Raw genomic sequence first — 13,662 nt, 5'->3', positions numbered from 1 at the left:
GGAGAAGCTCAGGTGAGAGCCTGCTGGGGATTTTGATAGTCAGAAAGAACAGCAGGATGGAGGTGAGGCCAATACACCAAAGTACACCACAGAGCTCATGGAAAGCATGAAACAAACTTCCACAGGGCTCTTGTTCTCTGAAGAAATGAGCAGTGATGGCCACTCCAGTGCTGGAGGCTCAGGTAAGGGAAGATGACACCAGCATGTGGCAGAGGTGTCATGGTGCTGCCCATCAATATGCACAGGCACTGATCAAAGCAGGGATGCTGTGAGAACTCCTCCCCTGGCACAACCCTCCCTGCCCCAGCAGCAGCACCTGGGGCAGCAGATGAAGGGAGCAGGTGGGGAGCATTGGGTGTCCCACTCATCTAAGGCGGACAGATGAGAAAGGAGTCTCTGCATATCTGTGTTTGCTTTCTTGCCCAGGGGAAGCTGAGCAGACCCCTCCCACTCTGTCCCTCGCTCCAAAGCAGAGGGAGTAGGAGAAATCACGACTACCTGATGCCTGCCTGGCAGCTGTCATGAGGAAAGGCTAGCAGCTGCCAAGCCACCTCCCTGTCACCTGGTTAGAGCTGCACTGTCACCACAGGGCAGGACACACCTCAGACCCAGCCCTACCTGGCTGAAGAGTCCTCAGGCTCCAAACCTCAGAGTCCCTATTTCCAAACCTATGAGCTCCCTCCTTCTTCCCCAGGGCAGAAATGAGCTGCAAGACCCCTCAGTTGGATTTGGGGACCAACATTCAACCCCAGCAGTGTCAGGAGCTGCAGCAAGGAGGAAACTCATGTGTACTCCCAGCTCAGAGTGAAAGCCAGCAGGTTGCTGGGGTGGTGGCTCAGAGTTCCTCCTGCTGGCTGTTGAGGGAAGGCTGTTGTGGGGTAAACAACCCATTAAGTCAAGAAAAAAACAAAAAGAGCTTGCAAAGCCCAGTGGGGTGGGAGGCAAACAGCTCTATCAATGCTGAGAATGAGCAGTTTATATAATCAACAGGCTCACCAGCTGGGAGGAGAGCAGCAGCAGGAGGCAGCAGGGCTGGGAGCAATGGGAAACCACTGCCTTTTCCAAAGGGTTCATCACAGCAGGCAGGACAGGCTGGCACCTGCACTTATTTCAGTGGACATCATAGAATATCCTGAGCTGGAAGGAACCCATGAGGACCATGGAATTCCCCCTTGACAGGCACCAAGGAAAGCCATTTCCCTGTGATTTGTCTCCTACTTCAGACCAGATGTTTTTTCCCCATTATGGAGGGCAAGAGAAAGTGTTTCCATCTTCCACTCAGTTGCTGATTTTCAAGAAACCTGTTGGATATCATCTTTGGGAATCTCAGATTTAAACAGATTTTGGGTTTCACCCCAAAGCTGAGGGCAGGCCAGAGAGGCAAACACGCACAGGCACCCAGGGAAATGATGCTGAGAGTATGAGCCCCCAAGTGCAGGAACCCCAAAGCCCTGGGGTGGAGTAACTGCACACCTGAGGGTCCAAGCCCAGCCCCTGCAGGGATGCAGCACCCAGGAACAGCCACCCTGGATGTGCTGTGGGTGCTGACCCACCCTGAGGTCCCAGCAGGCTGAGGCTGGGAGCAGGAGAGGTGATGGATGCTGGTTCTGTTCTGGCTGCAGCAGCTGAGGAGTGCCAGGGCTGGCTGGGGGAACAAGAGCTCTCCAGATAGAGAGTGGATGTGTCCATCTGCACAGAGCTGCTGGAGCTGCCACTCATCTCACCCAGCCCCTTCCAAAAGCCAGCAGCAATGGGGAGTGGTGCTGGGAAGCCAAATGCCTTTGCTAATTGGACCTGTTACCATGTTTGCTTGTTTAGGTTGGGTTTTTGTTTTTTGGTTTGGTTTTTTTTTGTGGTTTCCCTTCCAAGCTGTGGTGGGAGCCTGGGGTAAGAATCACAAAATGGTTTGGGTTGGAAGGGACCTTAAAAACCCTCTTGTTCCACCCTGTGCCAGGGCCTCACCACACTCACAGTAAAGAGTTTCTTCCTATTGTCTAACCTAACCCTGCCTTCCTTCAGCTTAAGGCCTTTACCCCTTTTGCAGTCACTTCAGGCCCTTGCCCAAAGTCCTGCTCTAGCTCTGTTGGAGTCCCTTTGGGCACTGGAAGGGGCTCTAGGGTCTCCTTGGAGTGTTTGCCTCTCCAGGCTGGATACCCCATCTCCCCCAGCCTGTCCTTGCAGGATGATCTGGGCCCTGCCAGGTGCCCTAACCTGTGCTGGGATGCAGGACCTGGAGGGCAAGGAGTTAAATATCCTTGAAGAGCAAACTCCTTTGCCCATCCCCTTCCTCCTGCCACTGACAACATTCAGGGAATGAAGGTCATTTCTCCAGCAAAGCTTGTTTCAGGCCAGGGGCTTCCTTGCCCAGGACAGGCATTGGCCTCTGTTCTCTCTCTCACACAGGGCTTGGATTTGCTAGTGCTAAAGGAATTGGGATTTAGGATTGTGCTAAAAGGAGCTCCAGGGGTTTCTCCCCTCCTCACTCCTCCTGCTCTCTCTCCTAACTGTTCAACTAGTGGTAAAACAGAAGCTGCTGGATCTTGAGGAGAGAATAAATAGCTTCAATTCAGCCATGGAAGAGAGATGGAGGCATTTGCTAGAGAGCATCTGACAGCTTGGGGAGAGCAGGCAGAGCTGGCTGTGGAGGAGCTGTGGCAATTAGGATCTGTGTTTGCACTCACTCTTTCACTCAGCACCAGAGGTTGCCATATGGAGAGCAGCCCTGTCACTCCAACATCTCAGGGCCCTCCAGCTCACACCCATCTCCAGGGTGCTGCTGCCCCAGCATCTCCACACAGCTGCCCCTTGGGAGCATGGTGCCAGCTCTGTCCTTGCCTGCTGCACCCTGGCACAGCCCCAGGGCACCCCAGGAGCCTGCACTGCCTCAGGTGTGACAGGAGTGGGTCTGGAGCTGAGTAAGCACAGCCCCAGGCTGCTCCCTCAGCAGTGATCTCCTGCACCAGGGCAGGATTGATTCACTCCCCTTCCCCTGCACCCTGTCACTGGTGAAGCCAGCAGTGAAATGACACCTTCTGCTCCACACCCCCGCATCCCTCACTGTCTCCTGGACAAACTCCACTGCCTGCTGTTATTTTTAGCTCCTGGGAACTCTGATCTTTTTCTTAATGGGACACGTGTACTATGAAACGTGCAGATTCCTGCAGCTGCAGGCTCGTGTGAGGAGCTGCCAGGCTGTCACCCACCTTCCCAGGCACGGGCAGGGAGCACTGGGGCCAGGATGGCATTGCTATGTCCCCATGGCTCCCTTCACACAGCGTTGGAGCCCCAGCTGTGCCTGCACAGCGCTGGCCACGTCCCCCATTTCCCTACTGTGTCAGTTCCCTGGCCTGGGATCCAGGGGGTGGAACCACCCTGGTGCTTCCAGAGGTTGCCATATGGAGAGCAGCCCTGTCACTCCCACATCTCAGGGTGCTCCAGCTCACAGCCACCTCCAGGGTGCTGCTGCCCCAGCATCTCCCCACAGCTGCCCCTTGGGAGCATGGCTCTGTCCGTGTTCACAGGGGTCTGAGGATGAGGGAAGAGATGAGGATCTGACTCCGTGTTTCAGAAGGCTGATTTATTATTTTATGATATATATTATATTAAAACTATACTAAAAGAATAGAAGAAAGGATTTCATCAGAAGGCTGGCTAAGAATAGAAAAAGAAGGAATGATAACAAAGGCTTGTGGCTCAGACAGAGTCTGAGCCAGCTGACTGTGATTGGCCATTAATTGGAAACCACCAACATGGACCAATCCCAGATGCACCTGTTGCATTCCACAGCAGCAGATAACCATTGGTTCCATTTTATTCCTGAGGCCTCTCAGCTTCTCAGGAGGAAAAATCCTAAGGAAAGGATTTTTCATAAAATATCATGGCTACACATGGTGGCAGCTCTGTCCTTGCCTGCTGCACCCTGGCACAGCCCCAGGGCACCCCAGGACTGGCTGTGCAGAGGCAGCAGGGAGGTGCTGCAGGGACACTGCTTTGGGGTATCACAAACCCCTCAGGCTGAGGTGCAACCCTAGCCCACCATGGGTGAGCTGAGGCCCAGGACCAGGCTGCTCTTTGATAATTCTGGTTAACATCAGGCTCCTGCAGCACCAGGAGGGCTCTCCCCTGCAGAGATGGAGCAGCAGCTCCTCTCTTCCCACTCAGGGTTAGCCAGGGATACAGGAACATTTGGGATTCCTTCGCTGGGTGCTGCTGGAGTGCTCCAAACTGCCTGAGAACAGAGCAGCTCCCTGGAAGTCTCTGGATGCTGAGCTGTGCCAGCAGGGTAGGGAGAAAGGAATACACAAATCAGCCTATTTTCTGAACTACCTAAATTAGGAGGTGGGAGTCTAATTTTAGGCACCTGGTGCTGCCCTTCAGAGCGATGAGTTAAGGACTGTGAGTCCTTCAGTGAGCACTGCCCCTCTCCTGACGCTGCCTGTGTGTCTGGGGCAGCTCAGAGCTGCTGAGCTCAGCCCTGCTGCCAGCCTGGCCCATTGCAGGGCCACTGGAGCTGCTCAGACACGCTGCAATGGACCAGGGACCCCATCAACCCTCAACAAGGACTTCACAGCCTGTTTTGCAGCTGAGCCTGGCTGTGACTCAGCAGCAGGGGGAAGAGAGGGCTGTAAGCACAGCACATTCACTCTGTGAGCATCTCCCAGGGCTGAGACTCCTCCAGCTGAGCTGTGCCACGGTGCTGCTGCAGCACAGCCAGGCACACCTCGTTAATGCTAATGAATTAAGTGTCCCAACAGCCAGCCAGGAGAGGAAAGCAGAGCTGCTGCTGGGCTGGGGGTGAAACCAGCACACAGAGATGCTCGAGTGGGGAAGGGAGATGGCAGGAGTGGGGATCTCCACCCCCCTCTGCATCCCAGCCAGGGGCAGCTGCAGCTCTGGCTCCATGCCACCTGTGGCTGGTCAGACCCTTCCCATGTTTTACATTCCTCCACGATCCCCTGGAAGCAGATTTTCTGCCCATAACCCAGCAAAGTGCCAGAGCTCCTGCTGCTGAAGGAGTCCTTCCCTTTGTCCTGGTCCACAGGACAACCCCAGGGACACCTGTGGCCACCTCAGCACCTCGAGCAGCACCAGGAGCTTGATATCATCTCTGGCAAGACAGAAAGACAAATGGGGACAGCTGGCAAGGTGCTGTGTGACAATGGCCCCTTGGAGGACACCTCCTCTGCACTTCTGCCAGCCTGCTGCTCTCGTTCAAGGCTTTCCAATCATTGTAATAGAGTGAAACCTTATTTACTGCCCTCACCCAGCCATGGGCACACAGCAGGCATCCTTCCCTCTCTGCTAACAAGAGCCTTAATGGCTCCTCTGCCCCAGCACAAATCAGCCCCAGATAAACCTGGGCTCTGGGGGAAGGCTGGAAGGGGGAGCAGAGCTGGGGAAAGGGAAGTCAGGAGTGCTGAGGGGTCTGTCCCTGAGCAGAGGGCAGGGAGCTGGGCAGGGTGGAACAGGGTTGGTGTGGTGGCAGCCATGTGTTAAATGGCTCAGCTGGGAATGAAGGGCAGACACCAGCAGGGCTGGGGAGATCACACTGCCCCGTGCTGAGTGTGCACAGACTCATCCCACACGGGGCCATCACTGCCCATTGCTCTGGGGAAGGCTTGGGCACAGCACTGTGCCCGTGCCAGGCTCTTGGGAAGCCTTGGGATGTGCTCTGTGTCTCAAGGACATGCTGGGACACAGTGGCTCCTGTGGCTGGGAATGCTCACTGGGCAGGACCTCACCAGCAGGCAGATCAGGAGGGTAGGAAATGGGACAGCAGCACTGCCTGCACCCAGCCCCAGGGCTGTCTCCTAAAATGGGACTCCTCAAAGCCTTATCTCCCAGGATCTCAGAATATTTTGCTGGTTGCTGTGACCCCAAGAGATGTTAAAGTCTCTCTTCCCAGCCTGAGCGCTTGAAGAAGGAGTCGGAGCTCTTCAGTTCTCGGTCTCAAAGTTGTTTATTGTTCCTTATCTATAAAAAATTTTCTCCTGTCCAGCCAAGGTCCGTCCAGCAGGACAGTTCCAGGCACTCTGCCTGCCCCTGGGGTGGGGTTATGTCTTTATACTAAAAACTACCTGTACAATGTTTACAGTTACTTCCCAATACCCATCACCTATGTTAGACAGTGAGCTTCTACTCTAAACCAATCTAAAAGTGCCAACATCACAGCAGGAGATGGAGGCCAAGAAGAAGGAGAAAGGCTGGACACACCCAGATCCCTCCATCTTGCCCCCTGAACCCCCATTCCAGAAACCCCAAAATCTACTTTTTCACTTTGTGATAAATTCACTATTATTCTACCTAAACTGTTGTGGCTTGATGACCTTCATATAAGGTTGGTAATTTGCTCCATGGGTCACAATCAAACCCACAGGTGTTTTGGGCTCCTTGCCAGGGTCTCTGAGCCCCCTGGCAGGGGTCCTGGCCATCCTGGACAGCCAGAGGGATGTTCTGGGTTCCCACACCAGGAGATGTGGATGGAACTGCAGCAGGGACAAAGCTGGGGAGCCCCCCTCTCCCATCCATGCTCTGGTTCCATGTGGGGCCATGCTGATGAAATGGAAGAGAGGGGGTACCCAGGCACCTGTGTGTCACCACAGCAGAGGGATGGGGACACATCCCACTGGAGCAGAAACACTGTGCCTTGCAAGAGCATCTCCAGGCTGCTGATCTCCTCTGAGGATCTCCTTGGACCAAATCTCCAGAGTGTTAGAAATGCAGGAACATGTCCCTAACCAGCAGCTCCACCAGCACAGGGGACAGCAGCTCCCCATCAGCTCTGTTTGGCACAGCCTCTCCCTTGCCATGCACTAACCAAGGCTCCACTGAGTTTCAGCAGCAGAGAGCCTTCCCAGCAGGAGTCAGGGTGCAAATATCCGTGCAGAGAAGCACTGATGCCCTGTCAGAAGCAGCACCTCTGGCTCAGCTGTTCTGGCACGGGACAAAACTGCTCCAGAGAGGATCAGCAAATCCCTGTTCGGAGGGCAGAGACACCCTGTGGCCAATCGCCAGCAGGGGACCCCAGCCCGAGCCTGTCTGTCTGTCTGTCCCCGCTGCGGTCAGTGATTTGCCAGGGCTCACCCAGCGATTCGGGATTCCAGGCATGGAGCCGTCTCTGCAGGTTGCCATGGCGATGTGGAGCGCTGCCACCTCCCCGCTCTGTCCCTGGGCTGGGACAGGACCCTGCCCAGCAGCAGATCCCCCCTCGGGGCAGGTTTGGGCTCCTTGTGCCTGCTGGGACAGCTCTGGGGTGCATTGCCCATCCTCTGTCCCACCACCAGACACAAGCCAGGGCTCAGGGCTGGCCTGGAGAGGGAAGGAGATGTCAGGGTGAGCCATGTGGTTTCCCTCCATTTCCCTTCTGTGCTTTTTTCTTCTCATTTCTTGCCCTTCCCAGGCCTGTGGCTGGAGCAGCTCCTCTCCCATCAGATGTGCATCAGTGGTGGCAGGAGGAGAGTGGGGCTTACAGAGCTGTGGCAGATAAAACACTGCTGCCCCAGAGACTGATTCCTCCCTCCAGCCAGCTAACACACATGGTCTCCTCCAGGACTCCCCACCTCGTGTGCCCCAAATCACAGACACGTCCTGTCCAGGTGTGCTCAGAGCAATGGATCCCAGCCTTGGCACTCCACGGGTGCTCTAGAGGGAGTCTGAGATGTGCAGCTGCCCCGGGAGGGCTGTGCTGATGCCACAGGGCTGGAGATGCCCTGGCCAAGCAGGGAGTGCAGGTCCTCATTCCCCTCCAGCGGCAGGAACAGCACCCAGCCCGAGGTGACATCCTCCTGCTCCTCTGCCCTGGGAGGGGACACTCTGCTCCGGCAGGGATGAATTATTCAGCAGCGGCCACTCCTCCCCTCCGCCGTGCCCTGCATGAATCACATTTCACACTCACCTGAGCTGCCGCCAGAGGTGGGATCGGGGAAATGGGAAAGCATTGGATGGGGTGGAGCTGGTGCAGTCCCTCCTGTAAGGACAGAGCAGCAGCTGGTGACCAGCCTGGTGTCACCAGGTGTGTGTGCAAGAAGCTGGGCTGTCTGGGATGTCACCAGTGCCACCAGGGAGCCCTCCTGCTCAGGCTGGCCTTACACTGATTCTCCCTTTCCTCCACCTGGCCTGTGCCTGCTCAGGGTGAACCATAAGCTCAGTGTTTGCTCCATGTCTTTTCATCCCTGGACCCTCTCTGCTCCCTCCCCTGCTCTGAAAATCACTTTGAGACCCCATGTGTCACAGGAGATGCCACAGTCAAGGCAGCCACAATAAAGAGTGTCACCATAAATTTCAGAAGGTTCAACCCCTACAGAGTGACAACAAACCACTGCAGAAGGCTCCAAGCATCTGCCCTTCTTGTTCTTTAGCCCAACCCTTTACCCCCCTCACGTTGACGCACTGCCCCTGTGTGCCCTGTGCTCCCTTTGGTGGTTGCTCAGCACACCTGGGCACTCCATGGCTCATTGCTGCCAGTGCTGCTCACCTGCTGCTCCCAGCTGTGCCCACTGGGGATGAGGCTGGGCCAGCCCATCCCAGTGACCCCAAACTGTGCACACAGCACAGCCCCATCCCAGTGACCCCAAACTGTGTGCACACAGCACAGCCCCATCCCAGTGACCCCAAACTGTGCCCACAGCACAGCCCCATCCCAGTGACCCCAAACTGTGCCCACAGCACAGCCCATCCCAGTGACCCCAAACTGTGCCCACAGCACAGCCCCATCCCAGTGACCCAAAACTGTGTGCACACAGCACAGCCCCATCCCAGTGACCCCAAACTGTGTGCACACAGCACAGCCCCATCCCAGTGACCCCAAACTGTGCCCACAGCACAGCCCCATCCCAGTGACCCAAAACTGTGCCCGCAGCACAGCCCCATCCCAGTGACCCCAAACTGTGTGCCCACAGCACAGCCCCATCCCAGTGACCCCAAACTGTGTGCACACAGCACAGCCCCATCCCAGTGACCCCAAACTGTGTCCCTACAGTCATGACCAAGGCCCTGTGTAAGTGGCCAAAGTCCCATCACCCTGCAGAAGCTATACTGCAAAATAGGGCAAAAAAAAGGTTTGGGCTCTGTAGCACACTCCCCGATTGTGTGAGAAATGATTTCACAATTGTTGAAGATTCAATGCAAACTAGTCACTGAAGGTCAAGGGCTCTTGTAACAAAATAAAGAAAGAAAGCTTTTCTGAAAGCAAGAGCTGATTCATACTGACAGGCACGGCCATCTATTTAGGAAAGCTTAAAACCTCAGAAACCACCACTTCTGCTGCATCTAGCAGGGTTATAAGCCCTGCTGCAACCTGTCCCTTCGGTGAAAATACCACATTTACAGCAGTCTCCCTAGTCCTGGTGTCTAAACAACCATAAATCCACATGCAGAGGAGGTGTGGGGGTGAAAGCAGACAGGATTCAGGCAGGGCTTGACACAGAGTCAGCACAGAGGGGAGCAGGGCCAGCACCATCCTGCTCCTGGACAGGGAGCAACCAAACCCTCCCCAAGCAAACCAGAGCCTGCCCATGGCCCGCCTTGCTTTAATCTGCATTGCAGTGACTTAAACATGGTTTAATATCAAAAATGAAGGCTCTAGGATCAGCAGCAATAAATGCTCCACACTCATTTTCCATATCAAGCTGGTGTGTAGCCAGGGCAAGTGTGGTAATTAGAGTCCCAGAGTGATTGATTTGGAGGAAGGAACTGGAGGCATTCACATATTGCCATTCTCAGTCTTGGCACGTGTTTATTCCCCTGTTGCCTGCCTGCATGATAAATCCCTCCATGGTGCAGGGCCTGGAAGAGCTGGTGGCAGCAGGATTGTGGCTCTGGGGTGTGTAGGGGGATAGAATATAAGAAAATAAAGATAGTGTAGAAAGTAATGTTACCCCTAAGGTACTGCAGCTGGGCCAATGAGCAAAGATTAGGAACAGGCCTGACTTTAACAGGCCACAGCTGTAACCAGTGAGAAGAAGATGCTACAAAAGAGTGGGGTGGGGTTGAGAAGGGAGCTGGAGTCACTTGGCTGCTTTGAGAAGAAGAAAGAGTCAGTGCTCTGAGGAGCTGCCCATGAGAAACACCAAGCAGGTGTGAAACTCTTGTGACAAGGTGATAACAGCATGGAACCCCTGTGATAAGATGACAACACAAGTGTTGGCTGCTCTCTGCCAGCGAGGATCAAAAGGCACCCAAGAGGCTGAAAGCAAGGCTGTGCAGGGCAGAGTGGCCTTGGCCTGTCCCAGGAGGATTCAGCTGTGCTCCCAAGGGCAGGCTGGGTGTCACACAGCCAGCAAAGCCCCTCCACTGGGGCTGGCTCTGGCAGGACAGGCCTGAGCTCCTTCAGGCACCTCTGGGACAAGGAGTCATTGGTGCTTCTGCTTCTCTGCCCCCTGCTCAGGCACTTCCAGCATAGGGACCCCCACCCTGGGCCGAGGCCATCGCTGTCCCCAGCATCACCCACAGCCAGCAGTGCAGCATTTGCCTGGGCCATTTCCCAGGCTGTACCTGCAGCACAGCAGGGCCAGCATCAGGCACCTGCATTTCAGGCATGCATGTGGTGAGGAAGCCATGGTTACACAGGGTATTTCTATTCTCAGCAGTCATTTGTGGAGTTGCTTTTAACTTTGTCCTCTCTTTTCAGATAGGAGAAAGCTTTTTTTTTTTTCCCTCTGCCCTCAGTGTGGCTGTGAGTTCTTGTGGTGCATTGAAGGCTGGAGAGGTCTCTTCTTGCTGGGGAAATGAGGCTGCAGGCTTTGCTCCCCAGCCCAGCAGCAGAGGCTGTGGTGTTCCTTGGGTGCTGGGGTTTTTTTTCCTGCTGAAAACCTGAATATTCCCCCAGCATCTTGGTGAGGCTGTGGGCTTGAAAATATAAATTGAGGGGACTTTCAGCTGGGCTTGCAAATATCTGGAAGCTTCATGCCAATGATTCCACAGCTCAGGGGCTGCCCCATCCCTTGGCAGCCAGAAACTGCATATGAAAGGCTTTGTAGATGCCACTGAAATTTCTCCAGGGGGCACAACCCCCTCTGGACATTTACCCTTGCACTTAGAGGCTTCAAACACTTCATCTTTTTCCTTACCCCAAGAAATAATGGACACTCAGGCTCTGTGGAATCACAAGCAGAAGCCCTTGCCCTGAAGGAAGTTAAGGGAAGGGTTTTGCCTTCTCTTAACACAGGAAAAGGGGGAACTCGGTAGCTACCCAAATGCTGTGAAAACCCTCATTCAATCCACCTGATAAATGCCTCAGGCTGTGCAGGGCTGTCACTGCCCCAAGGGGATCAGCACAAAACACTGCTGGGTCCTGATTGTCTCAGAATGTTTATTTGTTCCTCCAGGCCTCAGCCTCCAAAATCACTGGACTGCACAAGGAATTGAAGTTTTAATGTATTCTTCGAGGATTAAATTTCAAGATCTCATAAACACCCACTGAGGCTTGGGGATATGCACCTAGAAGCAGAGGATGAGAATCCAAGAGCTGGTATTTAGAAGTGAATTAATCTGGGATTTTGAGTCAATCCTGCTATATTTAAAAGCCTCATTCTTGAGGGAACACTGCCACAAAAGCACTCTGTCCTCAGTGCTGGCACTGAGTGTGACACCCTTGGAGGGGAGCAGTGCTGGTGCCCCACACCAGCAGCAAGGACACAACCTGTCCTCAGCACCAGGGAGCCCAGGTCTTCCCAGGGGATGGGGCTGCAGCTTCCCCTGGCATAGCACTTAGGGGTAATAACTTGGCACAGTCCCTGCTGAGGGTTTGCCACCTCAAAAGTTCCTGGGGAAAAGCACAGTTTAGACAAAATGTTCCCAAGTCTCCTAAAGACCCCAGAGGGGAAAGGCAGGACAGCCCATCCTCCTGAGCCTTGGAGCACCTGAAGGGTGTCAGGGCCTCAATTGACTCCAGGAGATTTTTTTCCCTTGCTTGAAGCAGTAGAAAGAAAACAAACCTCTCTTGATCATAGTTTAGCCAATGTCCAAAATCCTTCTACCTAGTGTGAGAAAACACTAGAAGTATAATTTGCTACTGACAAAAAGTAGCATTTTCCTTACTTAGCATCAATGTACTTTCCAAAGGAATACAACTTGTCATGCAAGTCTACCCAATGCTGTCTTACTTTCTCCTTTATGGAAACAATTATTTTAGTTTTAGACTTGCTTTTCTGATATTTTCTGACCAATTCTAGTCAGTATTTTAATCAAAGAAAGACTGGATTAACATTACTCCTCTAAACTGAGTGGAAAACAGCTGATTTACCAAATACTGTCTAGTCAAATGAGACCATTATTAACATAAGAACAATGACAAAACCCATACATTAAATATTATTAATACTTATGGATAGGCTTCAGTGGTGGGCCCAAGGCTGCTTTTTCCATAAAGGAGGTGCAGAGAAGGCTTGCCTTTTGGGCAGTGCCTGCACAGGTCCCTGTGAAGGTGTCAGAGCAGGAGAGGCTTCCCCTGCCCTCAGAGGATGGGAGAAACCTCCCATGGCTGTCAATGAGAGACTGGGCTTCTCCCAGGATTGAAAATCCTCATTAATTCCATGACCCCAGCAGCTGGGGCTTACTTCAACCATGGGATATCACAAACTGATGTTTGCAAGGCTGGCAAAGGTGGGCATAGCTCTTGAACATCCTGCCATCAAATCACAGTCTCCTTCAGCTGGTTGTGGTAGGTGCAGGGCACCTGGGACTGCTGGGAGCCCAAAGGACAGCCCTGCAGAGCACAGAGAGAGAAGAGGAATAGCTATTTTTAGCCACAGAACATTTGGTTTGGTTTTTTTTTTCTCTTTTGCAGAGATGGGCTGGAAGCAGTGAGAAGAGTCCATGGCACTGAGCTCCCCATCTAACACCTGAAGTGCTTGCTATCAAAATAGAAACTTATCTGAGGGCAATGGATGGGATTGGGCCTGTCTTTCCAGCACAGCCCTGGGCTGAGCAGAGCTGGCTGGGCATAGCAGGGAAGGGGCTGGGCTGCTGCACTTGGAGCAGCTGCCACATTTGGCTGGGAGCATCTCTCTGTGCCTGTTGACACACTGAAATAAATAGAGATGCCTTTTGATGTTGCCTTTGAATTGCTACTCTCTCTTCCTCCTTGTCCCCAGGGTATTTTATTGGACTTCATAATAAAGCTGGAGGGGGGCAGAAGGGGGAAAGTTCTTTGAGTTTATTGTAAATGAGCAGAATTTTATCATCCCTCTGCTTCCATTTTAGATTTACCCTGTACTCTTATTTACAAGCTGAATACCAAGTGCTAGAGTAATCAGTAGGTGATCAATAACACCAAGAGAGGCTCCTTGGGCTGCAGCCATTTGAAGTCAATCTGTTCCCTTGCACACAGGTATGGAGGCTGTGTTTTGGAGGAAAGGTGCTGTGGGAGAGCCCAGCATGGTCCCCTTTGTGCAGATGGAACCAGGGGTCTGGCAAGCCCCAGCCCTCCCCCTGTGAGCCACCAGCCTGGCCATGAACTGAAAGCTCAGCACAAGCCATGGTTTGGGGTGCTGCTGTCATCATATTGCAAAAGTCCCATACCTTCCTGGTGATTTCTCATGGGCATCTCCTCACCACACTGACTCCTTCTTCACAGCACAGCCAACAAACTCCAGCTCCCTTCTCAGCCAGCTACCCCACTGTTTTATAGCACTCATCCTCACTGGAGACAGCTGTGCCCTGTTC

Source organism: Molothrus ater, chromosome 14, assembly GCF_012460135.2.
Source record: "Molothrus ater isolate BHLD 08-10-18 breed brown headed cowbird chromosome 14, BPBGC_Mater_1.1, whole genome shotgun sequence".
NCBI lineage: Eukaryota > Metazoa > Chordata > Aves > Passeriformes > Icteridae > Molothrus > Molothrus ater.
Note: the sequence above shows the minus strand (reverse complement) of the source record.